Source organism: Marmota monax, unplaced genomic scaffold, assembly GCF_021218885.2.
Source record: "Marmota monax isolate L192 unplaced genomic scaffold, Marmota_monax_Labrador192_F-V1.1 WCK01_AAM20220418_F8-fsc00002, whole genome shotgun sequence".
In the NCBI taxonomy this organism is placed as follows: Eukaryota; Metazoa; Chordata; class Mammalia; order Rodentia; family Sciuridae; genus Marmota; species Marmota monax.
This window is the reverse complement of record NW_026693571.1, coordinates 2,858,781-2,884,302: the sequence shown is the minus strand read 5'-3', so window position 1 is coordinate 2,884,302 and position 25,522 is coordinate 2,858,781.

Below are 25,522 nucleotides of genomic sequence, written 5' to 3'. Positions count from 1 at the left end.
TTCTACTTAATGAAAAGAAAATTGATTTTGGCTTTTATTTTGAGTGGAAAAGAAAGAATTTCCCTATCAATTGTGTTTAACATGTATCAAAAGCTCTTTGGTTTCTTCAAAAAAAAAATGCTTCCTTGGAACAAGGAAGGAATTCATATCATCACTTCATCACCTCAGTCTACTGCCATCTGATCTATCTGGTTGTTGCACCTGTCAAATAGGAATGTCATGGGAATCTTATCTCTCTCTCTCTCTCTCTCTCTCTCTCTCTTTCTCTCTTTCTCTCTCTCTCCTAGTATTGAACCCAGAAGTACTTAACCACAGAGCACAGAGTCACTTCCCCAGCCCTTTTTATTTATTATTTGAGATAGGGTCTCCTTAAGTTGCTGATGACCTCCTTAAATTACTGAAGCTGACTTTGAATTTTCAATCCTCCTCCCTCACCCTCCGAAGCCACTAGGATTATAATCCTGTTTCAATTCCCTATATCTCTTAAGCCTTTGATATTGGCATTAATTTCTGGAACTTCAAAGAAATTTCAGGGGGCTTCCAATTGGCCCTTCACATCATGGTGTATTTTGTTTCCAAGTCAGAAATCTTATTGTTAAAAGAATGCTGCTAAAATCTAAATAAATTCTATTTCAACTACACATTTAGAGGATGAGAAGATGAACATACTGTGAGCCATGATATTATGGTTTTGGACCCAATCTCTGTGTATTATTTGGCCTAATTTGTTTAAAAAGATAAATAAAAGAATAAACATAAATGAAAATATAGTAATAGTATCTCGAGATGCCAAAAGAATCTTCATAGAAATAACAGAAAAATAGAGAACTTAGCATGGTACCAAGATAGGAAAACAATGTGTGCAATATTATTGATTTCCTTTATGGCATGAATGGACAGTTGGAAACTGTAGATCATTTTTATAATACTAAGAGATAAATAAGATACAATAAGTTTAGATAATTTGGAAAATTTTATATTAATATATGAAAAATGATATTGAGATATATTAATCACATCTAAATAAATATCTATGTTCAATATCTACAAATTCCATACCAAGCCCACTGTATAAAGATAATAATTTATTAAAGCATTTAGTCTAAAGAGAAAAAATGACTGTCAATGTATGTAAAACTATGTAGTACATATTAGTTATATTACACAGAATTTATATTACCCAAATTCTGACTTATTTTAAAAGGTTTTATTGTCCATAATTATTTTTCAATATAAAATGATGTGCTTACTATGTTAAAAGTTAAACAAAATATTTAAATGTATTTAAAATAACAGAACCACTGGGTTTTATGTCTTGAATTTTTCAAACCATATCCCCATTGTTTCTTTTCTTAAAAGTATTGTAATGCACATTATATAAAGATTTTAAATATTGAACTTTTAGTAGGCATAATGGAAAGTCTACAAACTTCAATGCTTATTGCATACATTAATATTAACTAAAAAATAGAATGTCAAATCTGAGTTAACAATTAAAATATTTTGAAAAAATTATCTTGATAGTTCAAAGTTAAAAATTCTTGATTTTCTCTAAAAAGTTCATTGTAATGTGATGTAGAATATAATTTTATTTCCTTTAATAATCCTTATTTTAAAATTTCATCAAAATAACTTTTCTCATTGTGAGCAACATTTTAGTAGAAAAACTAGAGGAACCAAAAAAGCAAAAAGAAATGGTCAGGTGAAATTACAAAATCAGTTATTTTCTTTTTAGAAATACAATACCAGATGAAACTGTCTATTACTATTTTATAATAATGCATGTTTATGCATATTTATATCTACAGTATACTCACTAGCCAGGGCATAACTCCAAACTGATTTTCCTTTGGGATATTCAACCAACAATTTACTCTATATGAACAAAATAAACACATTTTTCCTGCCTTCAATATTTTCATTTCACATTTTAATATGATCTTGCCTTCAAAATGCACGAGTTCTCATGTTTTATGATCACTTCAAGCTTACACTATACAATTTATTTCTTTTTCTCTGATTATTTCAAAATGTATAACCAATTATATACTATGTTCTGTCTTTAGATTATAATGTCACTGATGGAAAGAATAACTCTTACTTCTCTATTTGACACAAATCTCATACTATAGTGTTGAAAATACTAGATGTTAAAAAATGCCTGTAGATTGATATTTCTTTAGGAAACGAATTTTAATAATTATGGAAGCAAATAAGGAATTAATATTTTTTAAAAATATTTTTGGTGTATTTCTCAGCAGTCTCCTTTACATAAATAGTGTCATATTTATCTCATTTTAATTATATTTTATTATAATGGGCATTTTTCACACACTCATTTCCTTTAGTTTTTTTTTTTTTATAATTGCCATTCTGACAGAAGTGAGATGAAATCTTTTTTTAAATTTGTTTTAATTAGTTACACATGACAGTACAATGATCTTGACACATCGTACATTTGAATCAGATGGGGTATAATTTCTCATTTTTCTGAGTGTACAGGTTGCAGAATCACATTGGTCATGCAGTCACATATATACATACAGCAATAATAATGTCTATTTTATTCTGCTGTCCTTCCTTTCCTCCCTTTCCCTCCCCTCCCATCACTTCTCTCTACCCAATCTAATGTGACAAACTTCTTTTCTTTTTCCCTCACATCGTCATATACGTATTCTGTATAACGATGAGGGTATCCTTCCATCTTCCATGCAATTCCCCTTCTCCCTCCTTTTCCCTCCCACCTTTCTTCCATATATTTTCTATATCATCTTAAATGAGGCAATAAAATAAAATATTTCTTTGAATCAATTCTTCTCAGATCCCATATTCCACAAGCAAAGCATGGTTAATAGTAAAACTATTAAGGAATATTTGACATTCATAAATGCTGCAGTCTGGCTGGGCACAAATTGTGAGCCACTCAAGCAGGAACAAACTTTATTTCAGAACTCCAACAGCACACTCCACACACGCTCCCCAGGAACTCTCCCGAATGCCACCCACCAGGCTCCTCCAAGAACACACCACACACCAACCAGAACTCTCCCCAGGAACCCTCCCGGAACACCACTGGGCTGTTTGGCGCGCACTCACTCTTGGAACCTGTGAGAACTCAATGGGAACTCCAAAGTAGTGGGCGCCCAAGGAGGACAGTAAAGGTCTAATATACAATTGAATACACAGCCTGTTTCAATCCAGCATCATCCAGTCACAGCAATTATAGACAGCTTAACTTAATACCATCATCTTAATGGCCCCCCTCTCAACCATTACTTCTGACAAAATGCCAGGGGCCATTCCGACTCGGCTGTGGCTCTCAGCAATGGAGTATTACTCTGCATTAAAAAATGACAAAATCATAGAATTTACAGGGAAATGGATGGCATTAGAGCAGATTATGCTAAGTGAAGCTAGCCAATCCCTAAAAAACAAATGCCAAATGTCTTCTTTGATATAAGGAGAGTAACTAAGAACAGAGTAGGGTCGAAGAGCATGAGAAGAAGATTAACATTAAACAGGGATGAGAGGTGGGAGGGAAAGGGAGAGAGAAGGGAAATTGCATGGAAATGGAAGGAGACCCTCAGGGTTATACAAAAGTACATACAAGAGGAAGTGAGGGGAAGGGGAAAAATAATATAAGGGGGACAAACGAATGTCAGTAGAGGGAGCAGAGAGAGAAGAGGGGAGGGGAGGGGAGGGGAGGGGAGGGGGGATAGTAGAGGATAGGAAAGGCAGCAGAATACAACAGACACTAGTATGGCAATATGTAAATCAATGGATGTGTAACTGATGTGATTCTGCAATCTGTATATGGGGTAAAAATGGGAGCTCATAACCCACTTGAATCAAATTGTGAAATATGGTATATCAAGAACTATGTAATGTTTTGAACAGCCAACAATAAAAAATTTAAAAAAATGTGTTCTGTCAATGAGAATTATGTATTGTTTTATAAACAGAGTTTGCTGCAACATCAGACAGAGCAGTTTCCAAAAAATTTGTTTGCTGTGCGTTAAAACTTTGGTTGGTATAAAAAATAAACTTTCTGAGTATCATTTAAAAAAAAAGAATAAGATATTTCTTAGGATCATTATTCACATTGATGAATATAAGATAAATTAAGAGTAAAGTTGTCTTAACTTCTGTTAACAGTAAGTAGTATTTAAAAACAATAACTATTATTTGTAACATAAAAATACAATTAAAATTCTATGTACACTCAATAAAACAAAGTATTAAATGCAGGTCTACACTTCTACCAACAGTACCACATAGATATTACTATTTTGCACTACTGAAGAAGTTTAAGGGATATCTATATCACTATTCATCTTTAATAGATATTCTATTGCAGTATAGTCATACTTTCTGCAATCTTGTCTTTTTCCTCTCCCAGAATGTGAGGTAACTTGCAAAGGCACATTTAACTATAAATAGATACCGTTTCCAAATCACTGTCTTCAAATTAAAATAAACTTCAGAGTTGACTATATTCCAAACCTGCAAAAGCTATTGCTCAGACAAATTAATACATTCTAGAACATGAGAAGAAAAAATACCAGATGTTCCCAAGGAAGAGAAAAATAATTACGAAACAGTAAGATATGGAACACAGGCCATGAAACAAAACATTAAGCAAAATATGGAGCATCTGTTTAGCTATATATCTCAAGTGTTTATAGCTCAGAATGAAATGTGCTGAGATCAAAATAGATAGCAAGTTGAAATTTTTCTGTGGAGGACTATTCAAAATCATCAAATAAATAGAAACTATGAAAGTGTTAAATTGAATTAATGTACATTGTATACCATGTAATGAAAAATAAGCAAATACATAAGATTGAAGCAAATATATAATATGCAAATTAGTAAAATAATTTATAACTAAACATTTGATAAATATCACTAAATATTATAATTTGTATTTATAATGTATTACATTATAAAAATAATTATGTCAATGAATAATATTTTAATTGACAACTGTATGAAAGCTTACTAAAGCCTAATTCAAAATTGGAAAGTAATAAAGAAAGTAACATTTATCACCCATAACCTTCATACAATCCTCTTAAGGGCTCATTACAGTCTACTACATAATGAGTGCCTCCAGGAAATTATTGTTTTGTGTTAGAGTCTATAAACAAGTCTGGATGGCGCCTGGCAAAATGCCAGAGGGAGTGGTTTGTGAAGTAACACCAGTGAGCCATTAAGTGTGGAGATTTCTTATTGGTTGACTGATGTAATTAAGATAAGCTGTGTGGAATGTATAAATACCGCTCCTGTCCTACAATAAACGGCTCCTCTCTAGACTTAAGAATTTCTGAAGATTCAAGGATATTTTCTGTGAGGCATATTTCCCTTTCTGTTTCTTATCTGGTTCTTTTACTGTTATTCTGTTCTCTCATATTTATATATTTATCTTTCCATTCATTGAACAAATACCTCTTAGTGAGATAGGATGTACTATTTTCTATTTTACTTATTTGGAATACACCAATGAAAAAACTGACCAAAACTCTGCATCTATAGTCTAGTGGGAGTAGACAATTTGTTAACATCATGAACAAGTAAAATGAAAATAAATTTAAAAGTGACAATTGCTATTGATAAAATAAAATGAATTATTGTTATACATAATGTTGGGGTTAATTTTTGCATAATCACACACACATGTAATATCATTTGCTCTACTATAGTCCCTAATACTCTTTTCCCTCTTCCATTTTTATTATATCATTGTACACTTCATCTCTTGCAATGCTAACAAATTATCACAAACTGAATAGTTAAAAGCAATGCATATTTATTTTTTCATAATTTCCTTAAATCAGAAGTCTAGGCATAGATTAGCAAGGTTATCTGCTTCGTTTTGTCACAAGTCTATTATCAAGGTATTAGCAAGGTGAGTTATTGCATCAGAGGTTTCTCTGGGTAAAGATCTGCTTCCAGGCTTACTGAGGCTGTTGGCAGAGTTTATCTCTTTCAGCTATGAAAATGAACTCCTGTTTTCATCCTGGCTATTTTAAAAAGGCCATTCAGATCTCAGAGACTTTCCAGGTTTCCCTCTCCATTGGCTCGTTTACAGCATGGGAGACCTTTTTTTAAACCAGCAAAGGAGTCCTTGTTCTCATTCATGCTAGCTACATAAGATCTAGAAATAATAACACATCACATCAATATTGCCTGTCAGGAAATTCTCCTTCAAAGAACAGCCTGGCACTTACAAGAAACAGCCCCCTGGAAGACATCCTGCCTGGGAGACATCCTGCGGCCACCTATCTTCCTGAAACATCCTGCGGTTATCTTACCTTGTGCAGACATCCAGCAACTGCCGATAAGAGAGCTTCCCCATCCCCAGCATATAAATACCCCTGTGTGAACAATAAAAGTTTGCAGCTTGATCAGAACTCCTTTTTTGCTGTCATCCCTCCTGTCTCTTGTCCCTTCATTCCTCCCCACCTAGGCTCGCCACCCTCTTTGATGTGTCCTGCCGGTCGGGACAATTGCCTACAGTCTATTGGTTAGAAGCAAGGCCATGTTTCTTCTCATACTCAAGAGAAAGGGGCAGTTATACAGAGCATGAACATAAGATTGCTCTAGGGTCTGCCTGTCATAATTATAGGTGTAGATATTTATGATTATGCCTGATAATTTTCAACAAGCAATATCCATGGGGTGTCATAAATTCACTTTGCTTTTAACAATACAGTTAATCAATACAGTCATTTATTTCAAATTAATTTGTTATATCTAATTGGAATACACTAGTGTTCTATAACATGGACTCACTATTTGATTATGTGACAAGACTAGAGAACACAACTTAATAAACTTTTTCTTACTAATATAATAAATAAAAATCACCTTTTGTTTTTGCATTTTCAAGCAACCGTTTAAAATATGCTGCTATGAATGTCAGGATTTAACACATTACAAAATTCCTTTCTGCTTCATCTTTAATTATGAACATAAATGTTTCTAGAAAATTGCTAAATTAAAAGAACATCTGCAGGTAATGAGGTGGAGTTTAACCCAAGGTTTAGAGATTGAAATTTTTTCCTGTGCTTTCACAAGATATTTCTTATATGCTTTAAGGTATGATTTCCTTAGCTATTCATTATTATTTCCCCTGTTGTTGGAAAGCTGAACTGGAATAAGGGTAATGAATTAAAGTCCATCTTTGCCTATACTGAAATATCTGAAGTGTGGAACTCATTGTTTAATTACAATTATTGATATTGTGATTAATAGAAAATTTCTACATTTTCATTTTATCTTCACTTGTACTTATTTGCAAGTTTATAGGTTTGATTTACCTTTATTATATGTAATCATGCTTATTATAAATTTTAATTTTAAAAAGATAGAATAGATGCCCTAGTAAAATAGACTTTTTCATTAATTAATGATCCTATTAAAGCAACATTAATTAGCCTGAAGGAGGAATTTTAATTTGTCACAATTCTCAAGATTATTGTTTTACCACTCTATATCCATTAGTTAACTTTTAAAAGTTATTTTTTACAAACATATACTAATATCTATTATAATTTTTGTAAGAAAAGTAATAATCAAAATTGTCATTTTTATTATTTGCCCTATAAACTTTATTTATTGATTCATGTGATTTAATATTGTTATAAAGAATTTTAGATTCATCTAAAAATCAAAAGTGAAGATAGATATAATTATTTAGATTATATTTTTCAAATTTTCCTACTAACCACTAATCAGAACAGTTCCAATAAACAATAACAAAGAATTATCTCATTTTATCTTTGATATTTCTATTTATAAAGTAAATTGTAACCTTGATATTCACTATTAATTCTTAGTTTGGATACTTCAGAGTTTGATTACATCAAATGCTTTAAACTAAACTAGTCAAATTTTAATGAACTTAATTCAACTTCACAGTGTCTTATACCTTTGGACAGAATGGTCATGATATTAAGCATATGAAAGCTAACTCAAATTTTTGGTCAGAACTGTGATCTTCGTATATTTTCTACTGCATGTCAGAAAACAGTAAACTGTAAAGTTTCAAGCAGTGATTTGAAATCAAGACTTCTAATTGTATTATGTACACCATCCCTCAATGTACTATTTTCAAAGACATGTGAAGAATACAGTTTAAATGGGATAAAATGGAGAGTGAATTTTAAAAACTACAGAATCTTTAAAATAAAGATGAATGTCACAATGAAAACATGTATTTTTTAAAGTTTTATCTTACATACAGAAGACAATGCATCAGTAATTATAAGTATTTCATCTCATTTTCTCTCTTAACTACTTTGCCAGCTTGTATTGTTCTTAACTTAAATATTATGCAGCATTTTTTTCTCAACAGGTGAAGTCTTTATATACATTTTGACAGCTTCAACAGTATAATGCAGCCAAAAACTGAAAATCTGATGTAATTATATCATCCATTACTCCAGTTCATTTTTGATAAAAAACATTTTGTTCATCAAATGGCATATGGTGCAAATTATATTTTTTGTTACTCTAATTTATAGTTACATAATATACATCACTGAATCATTTCACTTTTAGGACTAAAAATATAGTACTATAAAAATAATTGTCTTTCAGGGCATGGTTTTAGTTATAAGAGGACCAGATAATTAATGAGGTATGGCTTTATTTTCAACTTAACTGATATTATCTCTCTATTTGTCTTAACCTTCACTTGGAGAGTTACTGGGTAGTCTTTCTTCATTCTTTGTAATTCTATTAAAAAATATTACTCATATTATAAACAGTATCTATAGCTTCTAAAAATTTAATGTCAAGTTTGATTTTTATGCAATTCTTATAAAATCTGGGAAAATTCTAACAAATTAAGAGTATGCAAAAATATAAATTCATTGCACATGCATACTATTACATTCTTTGAGAAAATATTTTACCATTAAAAACGCTCATAAATGTCTACCAAGAAAAAACACTATTTTTATAAGGTTGATAAGAAAGATGACATAGTGTATGCATAAAATATTAAGAGAATATTACCAATGACTGAATACCAAACATTTTAAGCATGAATTTAAATGCAGAAATACTTAGAAAAATTATAACACCAGTGAATATTCAAGATGAAATAAATACTTAACTTAAACTATCCTATAACTGTTTAATAAATTTAAGCAAAGGTTAAATAATGGCACATAAGAAACAGACTTATGGTTTTATATATGAAATCCACTCACTTCAAAGAATATTTGTTTCAATTACACATTACCTCTTAGAGAAAAAATATTCCTCCAGATTCAATCAAAAGAATCAGCTTAATCTAATAATAAAACCAAGAAAGTAATTACCAGGCCAATTTCCTTCAAGTATAATGTTTAAAATTTGTGAAAGAAAAAAAAATCAAATGAAATCAACTGTCATTTTAAACATAATACATGGTTACAAGGTCTACTTACTCCTAGTTTCCAAAGACTATTCATAAATGTCACATGGCATATCAGTTCATCAGTATTCATATGCAGCGATTCATTATATGTGGAAGAAAAATAGAAGTACCCCCTTTAAAATTATGAATGATAAAAAAATACCCACACAAAACAAATACACTCACCATCATTTTGGAGTCCCTCATTAGTGCAATAAAACTAGAAAATGTAATTAAAGTACTGGTTTGGAAAGGAGAAAATAAAACACTTTATACTTTAATATACTATTTAAAATAATGAGCCATGAAGAATTTATAGACACATTTGAAATAGGAGGTCAATATAATATCCACATAATATACAAAGTCAGTTGTATATTTTTATGTTTACAACAAAATGATAAATAATCTACATACTGCATACTGATTGCATACTATTTATAATAGCATTTAAATATATTAATTTTCTAATAATTAAACTAATAAAATATGAAGACCCCTTTAGGAAATATTTTTAAAGATTTTTAAAAACTTTAAAAGCCCTTAGTGTTATATTTGCATATATGTATATATAAACATATATACATCCACATATATATAGATATATTACACATTATTTGTATTTATTAATATAATAATATTATAACATTCTGTTGTTTATATAATTTTCACCGACATCATTTTTTTCTTAAATTATGCTGTAGAATCAATAATATTATCATAAAAATTTCAAAATATTTCTATAGAGATAGAAAATAAGGTGTAGAATGAGGGTTTTTAAATAGCTATGTATTATAAGGAGAGTCTCAGGGAGAATGAATTATTCTGGAAGAATATACATCCTATTAGGATGTATTAATAGTTAAGATATTGTACATATATATGTAAATATCAAACAGACAAATAAAACAGATCTAAGAATTATATCCAAACGTGTAAAGTTTCAGTATAGAAAAGATATCATAGACAAGAACATTTCTCATAACTCATACAAGAAAAAGATGTGCTACCTAATAAATGAAATTGAAAAATGGGTCATGAATATGAAATAAGGTGAAATTGAATCGCTAAATCACCTTGCATAATCTATTCAAGATGTCTCAGACTCCCGAGCCACTGGGATTACAGGCACACTACACCTGGCTAAATTTTAAATAAGTTATTTAAAACACTTTAATTTTAAGATGTCTGATAAAACCATGCCATATTCATTATTTGGATTGGATACATATTGGATAGTTGGATATATAGAGGACCATAGGTAAACACCAACAATGACAAGCAAATAAAAATGTAATGCATTTGGAATAAAATCAAAGCAGAAATATAGCAGAATTAATATGAGTGTTATGGTTTAGATGTGGTGTCCCCCAAAAGCTCACATGTGAGACAGTGCAAGAAGGTTTGGAGGAGGAATGATTGGATTATATTCTTGACCAAATTAGTGAACTAATCCCTGATGGAATAAAGTGTGTGGTAACTGGAGACCTGTGGGTTGTGGCTGGAGGAAATGAATCATTATGAGTGGCACTATGAGGTAATGTATTTTGTATCTGGAGAGTGGAGTCTCTCTCTGCTTCCCTTTGCCACACATTTCTTCCATGAACCCCAAGGAATGGAGTCTGCTATCTATTGATTATGACCTCTGAAACCGTGAGCCCTCAAGTAAACTTTTCCTCCTCTACAGTTGTTCTGGTCTGGTCTTTTAGTTGCAGCAGCAAAAAAGCTTACTAATGTAATGATCTTTTGATTTCTCTTTATCTCCCAGAGAATCATTCTTGGCCTCAGCAAATTTCTCCAGGAAAGAGAATTGACTGTGCCTGCCCTTTTGTATATTAAGAGGAAAGTTGAAATTAGGTCAGGAAACAACTAGTACAATAGTTATGAATTTTCTTTTTGAAAAAAATGACCTTGTTGAAAATGATGTGTTTCCAAACCTCAGATTATGATATTTTGATATGTGTTAAGTTTCTTGAGCTAATCTAGATCTAGTGCACAAGAGTCCTACTACTAAAGAGTAAAATCTGAACATCTATTCCTTTTTCTTTTTCTTCACTCTAGGGGAATTGAAGAAAGTATAGAGGAGTAATAGTGTTTATTTCAAAGTTGAACCAAAACATAGGACAGGAGCTAGAGTAGAAACTTTGGTCAAAATAATTTATTTCTTAAGAAATAAGTGAAACCCTAAGTTTATATCTGCATGAATGAGAATAATCCAGTATGAAGCAAATCAATAATGTGAACGTATAGAATTCTCACTCATTGTTCTTCACACACACACACACACACACACACACACAATCTGATATATTTTAGAAATGGAAAGAATACAGCCTCCACTTGAATAACCCACTTGAATCAAATGTATGGAAGATGATATGTCATGAGCTTTGTAATGTTTTGAACAACCAATAAAACAAACAAACAAACAAAAAACAAACAAACAAAAAAACCCAATAAATCCTATCTATTCAAGTATGTTTAATGCTTTTGTACAGTTATATAAATGTAATTTTTTTTCATTAATATCTTCTCATTGGTGCTTGCTTGTATATTGGAAAACTTAGCAAAACTCTAGCTATTTTACTTAACTTCACTTAATTTGTGGGGAGAGAGGTTTATTGATTCTTTAACTATACTCATTAAATATTTCCTAATAATAAATTTTTATTAGAAAGTCAAAAAAAAATTGCAATGGTTTCACTTACAATTGTACAAAAGCAATATTCATTCATTCAGTAACAACCAAACTTGATTTTGGAATTTGGATCTTTTCCTGGGCTAGCAGCATAAAGCACCATATTCTCTCACAAGATGCTGGGTAGTAGCCAAAGCTGCAGCTTCCAGTCAACCATGTAATCACAGGATAAACAATCATTACCCTAATGTCTACTCCATTGAATCTATGATGTTCATAAGTTAGGTATATTATATGTGTTTTCAATTTATAGTATTTTCAACATATAAAGGAAATATTAGGAAGTAACCCTATCATAAATCAGGTATCAGCTGTAGTTTTAAAAATAATTAGTAATAAGCTAACTAGAGGTTTCCTGGGAAATAATATTTGCAGAGAACTAACAGGTTTCCACAGCAATAATATGCAGGCAATGTTTGGGAAGGAGGTAAAAAGTAGTTTGAATTTTTCCAGTAATAAAATATGAGAGTTTTCAGAGTTGAGGAAATGAATAAATTATAGGGTGTGTAATGGAGAATCAAAGAGCTAATGTATGAGGAATGCGGGTTATCTCAACCTTCTAGAACCTCTTTATGCAACAGAATAATCAGGTATAAAAAGTACAAGGAGACTATTCTTGGTAATTTCCAGTTAGTGCTGTGCATATTGTGGCAGGGCCTTGGCCTGGGACTTCTTCATTCCTATGATGTGAATAGGAAGGCTCTGTCTGTTCAAGTGCTAGATTCACTCTTGACCTCTTGAGGAAAAAGCAAATTTACTTTGTATTTTTCTTGTGGAATTGAGTCATCAGAGAGAGATGGATATTATTTTGAGCAAACAATGTTCCATCTCTATCATCTTTTCTTCATGAGTCTTCATTGTGTTTCTAATATTTGAATAAAATTTTAAAACTACAATATTAAACATTATCACTGGAGGAATTGGCATTGTTAGAATATTGGTGATAATTTTTTATATAGCTCAGTGAATTTTGAAGTTTTTTTTCAAAAGAGTCCTCATGATTTTTTTTTGTTGTTGTTGTTTATTTTGTGGATCCAACTAGATTCTCCAGAATCACACACGCATGCACACACACTCATGTAAAATAAATTCACACTCATATTCCCATTCTCCCTCTCATTTCCCTTGTTGTTCATATTCTAGGAGACTATTGAATTTTGAATATCATTTTAGGTCTTAGCAATATCTTATTCTAGGTAGCTCACTGTTAATTGTATTCTAGTTTGCCACCAATTTGAGATTTGAAAATCATGATAAATTCAAATGATTTTATAGATATTTTCCCATTGAATAGAATAATGTTGCTGAACAATTATAAATAGAGATATTTTCTATTTATCAAAAATGAGAAAAAGTAATTTGTCTGGATGGTTAGCTGGTCAGGATCTGTATTGATTTTCCCCAGGAAGAAGCCCTCATCTGGTGCAGCTGTTGCAATTGAATTTTCCACCTGAAAAAGCTTATTATCCCCTGTCATTCTCCAAAATATCAGTTTCTGCTCTCCCTGAACTGGAGAGTTGAAGGGATCTCTGATTGATATTGAAACTTCTGAATTCATAAAGGTTTTCTGGTAGAACAAAATTTTTCAGCTTCCTCAGGTATGTTGCGTCAATATTGATTTGCTATTTTTGTTGGGGGTGAGAGCACTAGTATCGTCCACTTGACAATTCTTACCATAATGGCCTCTCCTTCATGAGATAGAAAATACTATGAGAATTTTTGTCAGTTTCAGAGCCATCAATTCTTTTTTTAAACCTGGAAGAAACAGGAGCATAATAACTGGCTGTATTTACAAACCCGCCCCTGATCCAAGACATTGTGAACAGATATTTGGCCAAACTTCTCTCTCTTTGTCTCCAAGTCTTTAGTTTTCTCTCATGGTCTCCTCAACTATTTTTTTCTAACATTAAAGAACAAGGTGCAATATAGAAATACTATACAACTGAAAATAAAAGTTTTAATAATCTATAATTTCTAAACTCAGAAGTGATGTTTCTCAGGGTTTGAAACATCAAAAGAAAACTTGTAATGTAACATAAAGAGAATTGGGAAGATTTTAAAAGTGGATGCAGTATACCTTAGAACATACAAGTTCTTAGTATCTTGATGATTTAAAGAGAATCAATGTGAAACAAGTTAGGGTGATACCAAATAAGACAGAGTATAGGAATAACATATTTGCTCTCTGAGAACTGGCTGAGTGATTCTAGTATGAGGGGAATAGGATTCAAAAGAATCTTCTTGTAGTTTTCAACATATTAGAGGACACTGGACACTTAATCTACTTGTCTACTTAATCTACTTCTAGATTAAGTGTGATTGTGTTAAAATGTCAAACTTGTTGGTATTTTCAGTATTTTTGCATATGTGGAAAGGACAAAAAAAAATTCCAAACATTGATGTTCCTGTTGTGGGCAGCAGATGAAATCTTTTCTTAGTCACGTTAGTCTTCCAGTTTTTCCTTTTCTTAAAAAACAAAACAAAACAAAACAAACAGATATCCCCCCTACTTATATGGTATTTTCCACTTTTCTGACTCCTTACCAGAATCTGTCCTCTCATTTAGTAGCAGTTCTGAAAGATTCTTTGTTATCAACAGCATCATGACTTTTTGATAGATTTTTACTTTCTTTCTAATGTACACACTGGGTAATGCCTTCATGAAAAAAAAAAATATGAATTCAAATCTCTCATAGTAACTTTCCTAATTTTGCATAATTATTTATTTATAGCATTTTCCCCTTTTGGTTACTTTCCAGTATCTTCAGATACTTAGATTTTTAAAAAAATGTTTTTGGTTTAGGGTTTATAATTGTTATTCAGGTATATGAAAGCAGAAACCTAAGTGTGGCTTCTCATTATAAAAAATAATTCACTATAATGCTTTTATCAAGATTTCAGAAAAGAAACTCAATGATTTCAGAATTAACTGTGTTATACAAACATGTAATTAGAATATCACTAAACTAATGTGATTATAATTAATGTAGCACACCTGCAAAGTGATTACCTAAATCAAACTAAATTAAATGTCCTACATACTTACATTAACCATTAGCATAAAATCAAAATGTTACTGATGTAATATATTTTTCTATTTTACTTTGTTTGCATAAAATGAATAAGTCCTTTGAGTTTGTAGGTCTCAAAATAGTTATTACTGTTGTGATAAACATTGGCAGTTCCTCTAAATGTATAATGACTTATTTCATTTCATATATAATTTGAAGTACTCTTCGCTATTAAGAAAAATGGTCAACATTTATGAAAACTTAAGAGGAAAATGATTTACATTATTTTTAACATTTCCCAAGAAAGGGGAAAAAGTACTACAAAAATGATAGAAAAAAAAAATTATAGTAATGCTCATAGACCTTGGGCTGTCTGAGAAATGCACAGAATATCCATGATTTATGTCTATTATTATCCTCAAATGATATTTCCTGATATACAAAAAAAGAGAATATCCTTCACTAAATGGTGACCTATTTTCACCACTCTTTCCACTCTTCTGTTACTAAGCAACCAAAAGACCCTAAGAAAAAAAGATTTGCAGCACTTGTATATATATCATACACAGTAACATATCCCAGAAGGGCTCTATATATTGAACAAAAATAATATTTTTGTGTTTGTGTTTTCTAGAGCTTACATAATTGCCACATACTGTACACCAAACTTTCTGTCACAACATATTTCATAGACATTTTTATTTGAGGAGGAATTTGTTAATGTTCAGGAGCCAGAAGATCCAATTTTTAAGATGTTTTAAAATGGAAACTATATTATGACTTTGGTTTTTGTCCCTTCTCTTACATCAGTCAGCAAGAATACCCATGATGTAAAGTCCCTCTGCACTCTGTCTGCAGATACCTCCCTGCTTCATCATCACCCTGCCTTTTTATCACAAATCTTACTCATCCTCTAGTATATGTTTTCAATATTCTTCTCTATCCCTTAAAAAAACAAATGAAGAAATGAGCAAAAACTATTATCTTCTTTTCAGTAGTTGCCTTAAAACCCAGTTTTTGTATTTGGCCTAAATTCTAGATGGAGCATTTTACTCAGTAACAAATACTTTAAGCAACTCTATGTAACATCATAACAATAAGTCACAGTTTTTATATGTGTAATTTTTCAACAGGATTTTTATAAAAATTTAAGTATAAAAAAGAAAACAAATCACTAGAAATGTGAAGATAACCTGCTAATGTTAAGAGTACAGATCTATTTTATTTTGTTTTGCTATGATTTTAACATTTAGAGAGACAAGGAAAAATCAATGTCCCTTGGTTTATATCAATAAAATCTTCAGATCAAAATTTTTTGTTAAGTTCTTCAACACTCAGAAGCATCTAATCAATAAATATTTTTCAATAATTGATTTTTTAAAACAAGGTGAAAATTATATATTTATGTGTGACTTCAATGGGGAGAGTGTCAGAAGCTGGAGAATTTTAATTGAACCCTAAATACTGGTAACAATTTTAAGAGGTTTTGAAAAATGTTTGCTCATGTTATGTTTCACCAAATGGATAGCACTGTAGATATCACTCATCTCCTCTTCACTTACCAAACATATCCCAATCTCTGATTCCCACTCAATTCTGCTTATTATTTCAGATTTTATATATACGGATAAAAATGCCATATTACCTGCACTAGGGAGCCCTCATTATACACATCTTAGGTATAGTTTAACTTTTCTCTGCCACTGGCCTTCTGTTATATCAAATATTCTTTTTACAGGACACTGAAATAGGACACAAACTAAGCTACTACAACGAAAACTCCCCCAAACATCTTTGAGTATTGATAGGGGGCTTTACATATCTTCCGTGTGGCAGACTTGCATCTTTATTCTTTACTGAAGGATTCATACATATTGTACAACAGGGCTCTACCATCCTTTAGAATTTTATTGTTTTCTGATGGTCAAAGAAGTAGCATTGTCCTATCTGGATTTTTGTTGCATGGATGGAGGAACAATGGGAAATAAATCAAGAACCCCGAATTTTGAGATGTCACTAAAACACATTATTTCTAATGATCAAGTCAGACAAGGAGCACTGGGTAATAAAATATTCCTGGAAATTTTTGTACCATAACAATTAAAATACATAGAACACAAACATAAACACCTTTTTGAAGTAGTTGTTGGAAAGTATATCTTTCTTCATGATCTTTTGGATATGCTAAGCAAACTAGGTTGATGATTTCTTTAATAAAGTTTAACAGGCTTCTCTTTTGTTTGCTTTTACTTAGTACTATAGACTAGTAGAGAATATAAAACCTGAATTTACACTATTATTTTGGTGACTATTCTAGTGTTTCTCCCTTATTTCAGTGAAAGTTACATTAGGTCATACAAAGCAGCATACTGTTACATTTTTTTTTCAGTTATAGATGGACGCAATATCTTTATTTTGTTTATTTATTTTTATGATGTGCTGAGGATAGAACCCACTGCCTCACATGTGTGAGGCAAGCGCTCTGCCACTGAACCCCAGCCCCAGCCCTAGATTCTTAATTTTATATTTGACACATCTTGCCCTAACTGCCTTAGAAGGTCTTTTTAAAAAGTCTTTGAGGAATACCCATAATATACCTAGTAAGAGGGACCCTTGGTTTTCTGAAGCAGTATGATCACAAATTTCTGAATTCTATTTCCATTTATTGTTGCTTACTATATTGGTCAGAGTGCTGTGGAGGCACAAACCAACACACACACACACACACACACACACACACACACAATTATAAAAAGGGGATTTGTTAGATTGGCTTACACAACCAGAAGATGTATAGTCCTACAATGGCCATCTGAAGGCTGGAGAGTTGGAGGAATCAGTAGCCTCTCAGTCTCAGAACAAGAGAGATGAATGATGCAACCCCAGTCCAGCAATGAAGGCCTGGAAATTCGCTGGGCAGAGAGGACTGGCTGGGCAGAGTCTACTTGAAAGAGTGAAGGTGTTGGAATCTGTTGTCCTCAGACAATTGCAGGAGCAATGTAGAACCAGTTCAAGGAAAATTGAACATGTATCTCCTGCTGCTTCCTTGTTCTTCCAACTTTTTATTCCGTCAAAATCTCCAACCTATTGGTCTGTTTTGCCCACACTTAGGATGGGTCTCTGTTTCAGTTTGCCACCTCATATGCCAATAATTCCTAGAAAGATTCTCACTGAGACACCAGGAGCCTCTGAAACTTAGACATAGCTTAATCCAATCAATTGACAATTCAGATTAACCATCACACTAAATTTGGTGATGTTTTTGCCTAACCTCATTTCTTTCTTTTGTTACTTTGTTAATTCACCAAGGAGAAAAAATAATTTTGACTATAATTCCAAATTGTTCTGGACACTTCCCTGGTTCTACTTGCCAAGAAACATATGGTATCTACCATGTCATAAAAAGTAAGAATTATATTGAATATCTTTTTTATGTCAAAGAAATTCTAATGAAGACTTAGAAATATATGTGAAATCTAAAATACGTTGTCTTGCTTTCAACTTCCTGAATTCTGAGCCAATTCCAAATATTTTTCTATCTTTTATCACATCTCTTGACTTCTGGAATCAATGTTTTAAAGTAAAGAAATAACTACAAAAACAGAGCTCTGAAGGTATGTACGTGAATTTACATATATATATTACTTATTTATATTTCAGCCTCAGTCAATAGTTTTAGTTTTAGGTGACTGGATTTCTACCACTTTGGGTTTCCAACACTCTTTATGGCAAAGGTATTTTTTGTTTTTAGGGGGAACTTGAAATTGAACTCAGGGATGCTTTACTACTGAGCTACATTCCTAGTACTTTCTCATTATTATTTTTTGTTTGTTTGTTTGTTTGATACAGAGTCTCACTAAATTGCTGAGGTTGGCCTTGAGTTTGTGATCTTTCTGCTTCAGGCTGCAGAATGTTTGGGATTACAGATAAATGCCAGCTAGGAAAGAGGTTCTAACATGTGGTTCATAGAATCCTGGAATTTATTAACACATTTCCAGGATCCCTCAAATTTAAAGCAATTTTCATAATACCAGTACATTTATTTCCTTTTTTTCTGTGTTGCATTCTTTTCTCCCTTGCAAGTAAAAACTCTTAAATACCTAGCAATAGTTAACATTGTCAAGAGGAATAATAAAAAAGATTATTAATTTTAATAAATATGCTCACTGAATATTTTGGTCACTGAACTATTTTGAATAATTTCTGTCAAAAATATAAATACATATAAAGAAATTCTGCTAAATAGTAAAATATGACTTTGGATCTAAATAAAGGACTTGTGTAATTTTTATTTTATTTTTTTTGTATAAAACACCATTTCTACTTGGAAAAATAGTTAAGAATTCTAGTTTTAAGTCTCACATGTAAGGACAAAGGAAAGATTCCATTGCATCACAACATCAAGTAATAAGTTGAATAAAGCAAGAGGGAAGAAAAAAAGAACAAGTATGGCAGACAGGTGAGGTAATAAGGCAAACTACCATTCCCCAATTTGGAAAGCACAATAGTCCAATAAAGAGAATCATAACTTATTAAAAAAAAACTTTTTGTGGAAACCAGTACTGGGGAAGGAAAAAGTGAACTGTAATTGACAGATTATTGAAGGCTTGGTTGCTGAAAACATTTGAGACATTAAAAACTCAGGAAGGGCCAAGTCATAGGTGCTTTTTTAAAAAAAAAAAATTGCCTTATGTATGTACATATGTATGTATATATGCATGTATGTCATGTTCTCAAGTGGACATCTGGCCACAAAAGGCCTTCATGCATTCAGCAGAGAAAGGAGAAAAAGAATTGTTTTGAAATAAAGTACAGCATTCTATTTTTAAGGTCTGTCATCAGGAGAAACTAGTTAACCAAAACCTCACGGTGGAATGAAATGAACATCATTACCCTAAATACACATATGAAAACAGAAATGGTGTGACTCTACTTTGTGTACAGAGACATGAAAAATTGTGCTCTATATGTATACTATGAATTGAAATGTATTCTGCTGTCATATATAACAAATTAGAATAAATAAATATTTTTTTAAAAAAACTCACTTGCTGGAATTTCATCATACTCTGACAAACCTGAAGAAAGAAAACAGCCAACTACAGCACTCTTATGTCCCACCTAATGGGGAGGAGGAAAAAGCAAAATCTGAGAAGCATTTGTGAAGTTCACAGCCCAGAAACTCACTAATAATCTGAGACCTAATCAATAGAAATACAGAGCACTTCTCCTTCCAATTCAGCCTTAATTACAGTAGTTTCTTTTATCCAATACATCATATCTGGCTATCAATAAAAAGCACAAGGCATACAAAAAGGGGAAAAAACTTGAAAGAGAAAGCATCATAATTAGACAAGGCAGGAATATTGGAATAATCAGATATAGAATTTAAAACAAATACCATTAATATTCTAAGGGTTCTAATGAATAAAGCAGATTACACGTAAGAATTTATAGGCAACTAAGCAGAGAGATCTGAAAGACACATTTGGACATAATCAAGAGGCATTTATTACCATAAAACTATATAGGAGGGGAGAGAATCTAAAATTCACTCCAGGATGAACAGTAACCACTTAGAATGCAGTTTATTTTATGCTATTGTGAGAAACAGGGTTTTCTGATGACCGCTTCTGATGACCAAATAGTGATGACCACTATTTCAACTGTCACTAGAAACCTCAGGTTTTGTATCACATGTGGTTTTGTATCATATATAGTTGTTCCTCTGGGGTCAGAGAGGATATCATTTCTTTTCCGTTTCCTTTTTTTGTTTTTCGGGTTTTTAATTGTGGGGAAGGGGGCAGTTACAAGGGATTGAACTACTCAGGGGCACTTTACCACTGAGCCACATCCCCAGCCCTATTTTAAAATTTATTTAGAGACAGGGTTCCACTGAGTTGCTTAGTGCTTTGATTTTGCTGAGACTGGCTTTCAATTCAAGATTCTCCTGCCTTATCCTGCTGGGCCCCTGGGAATATAGGCGTCAGCCACCACACCAGCTTCCTTTCTGTTTTTAATCACTGTGAAGATTGCATTCATTTTCCATTGGAATTACTAGAGTCCTCGAAATGCAACTTGACTACAAACTAACATGGGATTGACATCTGACACTAGAATGGGATCTATTGTTTCTCTTTGGACATTTGTTGGCATTGTTCCTCCTTATCCTCTTCTCAGGTCTGGCCTTAGCAGAAAAACACTAGCATATATTCTAGAATCACTACCTCTCAACTCCCTGGATAAAAAGGGACTTCCTTGGTTTCAACTGAGTATTCATGCCCTAGAGGTGCCATTCTGACTAGATCACTTAAAGGAAGTATATAAGAGACAAAAATGCTAAAATGAAATCTGGAATACTGGCTCCAATTTCCATCTACAACTAAAGATGCCTACAAGTGTGGTTAGTATGAAATGTGCAGGGAGGATGCAGAGGGATAGAATGGGCAGGAAGTGTATTTCTTGGTATAGTAATTATCTGCTTGCCTTTACTTCTCTAATGAGTTCTGGTAGCTACTGCTTCTACAACTCTATACTTGGCCTCTATACCTCCATGATCTACATGGGCTTCATAGGCTTCAAATTCTTGTCCAATTTATACACAATGTGAATCACAGCCCAAAGTGAATGTGAATCATTTCTGGGAAATGATAGACAATTCAGAGAGATCTTCTCGATATTTGACAATGCCCTGAAGGCTGTTACCATTGCCTGCAACCTGGAACTCTTTCTTGTTCTTAATCTAGGAAACTGTGTCTTCCTTCCCACACAACAAGGCTCTGAGGGTAGTGTCCTTCAAACTTTCAAATCATCAATGGTGATGGATGTATAGTGAAGTCTTGGTATCTACATCACTTATTCATGCTGATGTAGAAGGGATGGTCAGACTCATTGCAAATTGTGAAACATCATAGGGATATCTCTATATTTTTCCTGACCCTTGCCATACTTCAGAGTATTGTCTGCTTTAATGAAGCTAGTCAGACCCCTTAGTGGTGCTCGTTGAGATTCCATGCCCTTATTAATGGCAACCATATTTGGTCATGGCTTCCAACACTGTCCAGAGTGTCAGGATTTCTCTTATCTACACTGAAATGAAACAAATATTAAAGTCATGTCCAGCATCTTCCAGGGTCTGCCTACCATGCTTCACATTCTCATTCCCTTTGAGCATTACTGAGCTGATGCTTCAGTGGCTGTGAGTTTCCAGGCATTCTCCCACATAGGATCAGCAATAGCTCATAGGTGGCCATGGTGACTAAGTCTACAATATCATGCTGACTGACTCTGGTGATGAATTTTCAGATACAACAAAAAATTAAATTAAATCAAAGTTTTCTGCTCCTATGGAAAATACTATCAAGAGAATGAAAAGAGAAACCATATACTTGGTGAAGATATTTGCAAAAGAAACCGATAATAAAAGACTTATTCAAAATGTAAATAGTACTATTAAATTTGAACAATAATTCAAAAATGTTATTAAAAATGGCTAAAATAACTGTATAGATACCTCACTAAAGGGAAATACACTGATGAAAACAGAGCATAGGAAAAGATATTCTATCATCAGAGATCATTAGGGAAATGAAAATTAAGAGAACAATGATATAGCACTACACAACTATTAAAATGGCCAAATTCCGGAATACCTACAATACTGATTGTTGGCAAAGATGTGTAGCATTAAGAATTTTCATTTTTTGCGTGTGGGAATGCAAAATATTACAGTCAGTTTTGGAAGACAGTTTGGCAATACCTTTAAAACTAAGTATAGTTTCATTCATGATTCAGCAATTGTATTTCTTGAATTGACCCAAAGATGTTGAAAATTTGTGTCCTTGATAAAAGCTATGTATATATGTTTATATCACCTAAAACTAAGAAGCGAGCAAGAGATTCTTCTAAGATGAATGGATGAATAAATCACATCTAGATGAGATAATATTGCGTAATGCTAAAAAGAAACAAGCTTTCCATTCATGAAAAGTCATAAAGGAATCTTAAATGTACATTAGCAAGTGAAAGAAACCAGTGTAAAAATGTGACATATGGTATGATTTCAACTACAAGACGTTTTGGAAAAGACAGATCATGGAGACATGAAAACGATCAGTGGTTATTAGAGGTTAGGAAGCAGGAAGGGATGAATGGGAAGAACACAGGATTTTTAGGTCAGTGAAACTACTTTGTATGATACATACTTTGTATGATACATACTAAATCTTATTTATCCTACCTAACTGTACTTTACTATACTTTATTTCAGTACCCATTACCAACTTCCTTCGATTCCTTCTCCTCCAACTCTTACAAGCCTTTGCTAGTAACAATTCTATACTCTTATCTCTGAAGACCAGCTAATTTAGCTTCCATATATGAGAGAATATGCAATATCTATCTTCTTGTATTTAGTACTCATCATTTATCATAATATTATCCAGTTCCATTTATTTTGCTACAAATGGCATGGTAATTTTTATGACTGAACAGTATTTGGTCCTGTAAACATACCACATTATCACATTTTTATCATTTTATCTACTGATGGACGCTTTGGTTGATTCCATATCTTGGCTATTGTGAATAATTACAATAAACATTGGAATGCAGATACCTCTTTGATATGCAGATTTCATTTCATTTAACTCCTTTTATCCAGTAATGGGATACCTGAGTGATATGGTAGATCTACTTTTAGTTTGTTAGGGATTCACCCTAATGATTATATTAGTTTATATTAATTTATATTCTTACCAATATAAAATTTTCCTTTTTCCTACCCAGAATTTGTGTTTTATATTTTTTTTAGTAATAGCCATTCTGACTACAGAGAGGTAATTAGTGTGCATTATAACAGTGATATGTAAATATATGTGGCTATGTGGATGTGTAAACATGTGCACACATACTTATTGTCTCTTTGTATTTTTCTGAGAAGTATCCATTCAGATCATGTGCTCATTTTCAACTGGATTATTTTGTTAATTTTTTAATTTCAATATATATTACAGAAACTAATGCCTTGTTAGATAAATAGTGACTCATATTTCTCCCATTCTGCAGGCTGTCTCTTCACTTAGTTGACTGTTTCCATTGTTATGTGAAAAAAAAATTAGTGTTATATCCTATTTGTCCTATTGATTTTGATGACTTTATTTTTGGGATTTAACTCCCCCCCCCCAAAAAAAAAATAATTACCTATGCCAATGTCTACTTTTATTCTTCAGCATATGGATGTTAAAATTTTTCAGTATCATTATTGAAGAAGCTATCCCTTCTCCAATGCATAGTTTGGTGATTTTGCTGACCATCAGTTGGTAATAGAAGTGTGGATTTATTTCTGCAATCTCTATTTTGTTTCATTGGTTTGTCAGTTTTTATGCCAGTGTTAAGCTATCTTAGTTATTACAGCCCTGTAGTATGTCTTGAAGTCAGGTATTGTGATGCTTTTAGCAGCAGCTTCCTCCTCCTCCTCCTCCTCCTCCTCCTCCTCCTCCTCCTCCTCCTCCTCTTCTTCTTCTTCTTCTTCTTCTTCGCTCTAGATTGCTTTGTAAATTCAGGGTCCTTTGTACTTCCATATGAATTTATGGGTTGTTTTTCCTATTTAGTAAAACTCCTATTGATAATTTGATGGGAATTTCATTGACTCTGAAAATCAGCTTGGCTAGTATGAATATTTTAATAATATTAATATTTCAATGAACTTTTTAGGGAAGACTTTCATTTTGGTGAGTCTTCTTTAATTCCTTTTATCAGTATTTACCTATTTTTATTATAAGAGTGATTCACTTCCTCTGCTAAATTAATAGCCAGCATTTCATAATTTGGGTAGCTATTGCAGGGAGATAATGCTTTCTTTATTTCTTTTTTTACAAGTTCATTTTTAGTGTATACAAATGCTACTGTCAGGCTTGGTGGCAGATGCCTGCAGTTCTAATTACTCAGCAGCCTGAGGTGGGAGGATGGCTTGAGCCTAGGAGTTCAGGGTTGGCCTGTGCAAAATAGTAAACCTGTCTATTAAAATATTGCTACTTATGTAGTATATTGATTTTGTGTCCTGCAACTTTACTAAATGTGTTTAAAGCCTTCTTGGTTTGGTTCTTAGTCTTTTGCTGGAATGTTGAAGTTTTTCTATAAATAGAATCATGCTTTCTGCTAACAGAAATATTGAACTCCTTTTCTATTTGAATGACTTTTATTTTTTTTTCTTTTGAGTAATTGCTCTGAGCAGACCTTCAAGTAGTCTTGCCCATTATTATGTTAATGGAAAAAGAGAATATTTACGTTTTTATTAATGTTTAAATAAAGAGGTAAAAGGAAGGTGAGTAGAGTGGAGGAGGGATAATAGGTGGATGGTTAAGGAAGGTAAAAATGGATGGGGAATGGGTATTACAATCAAAT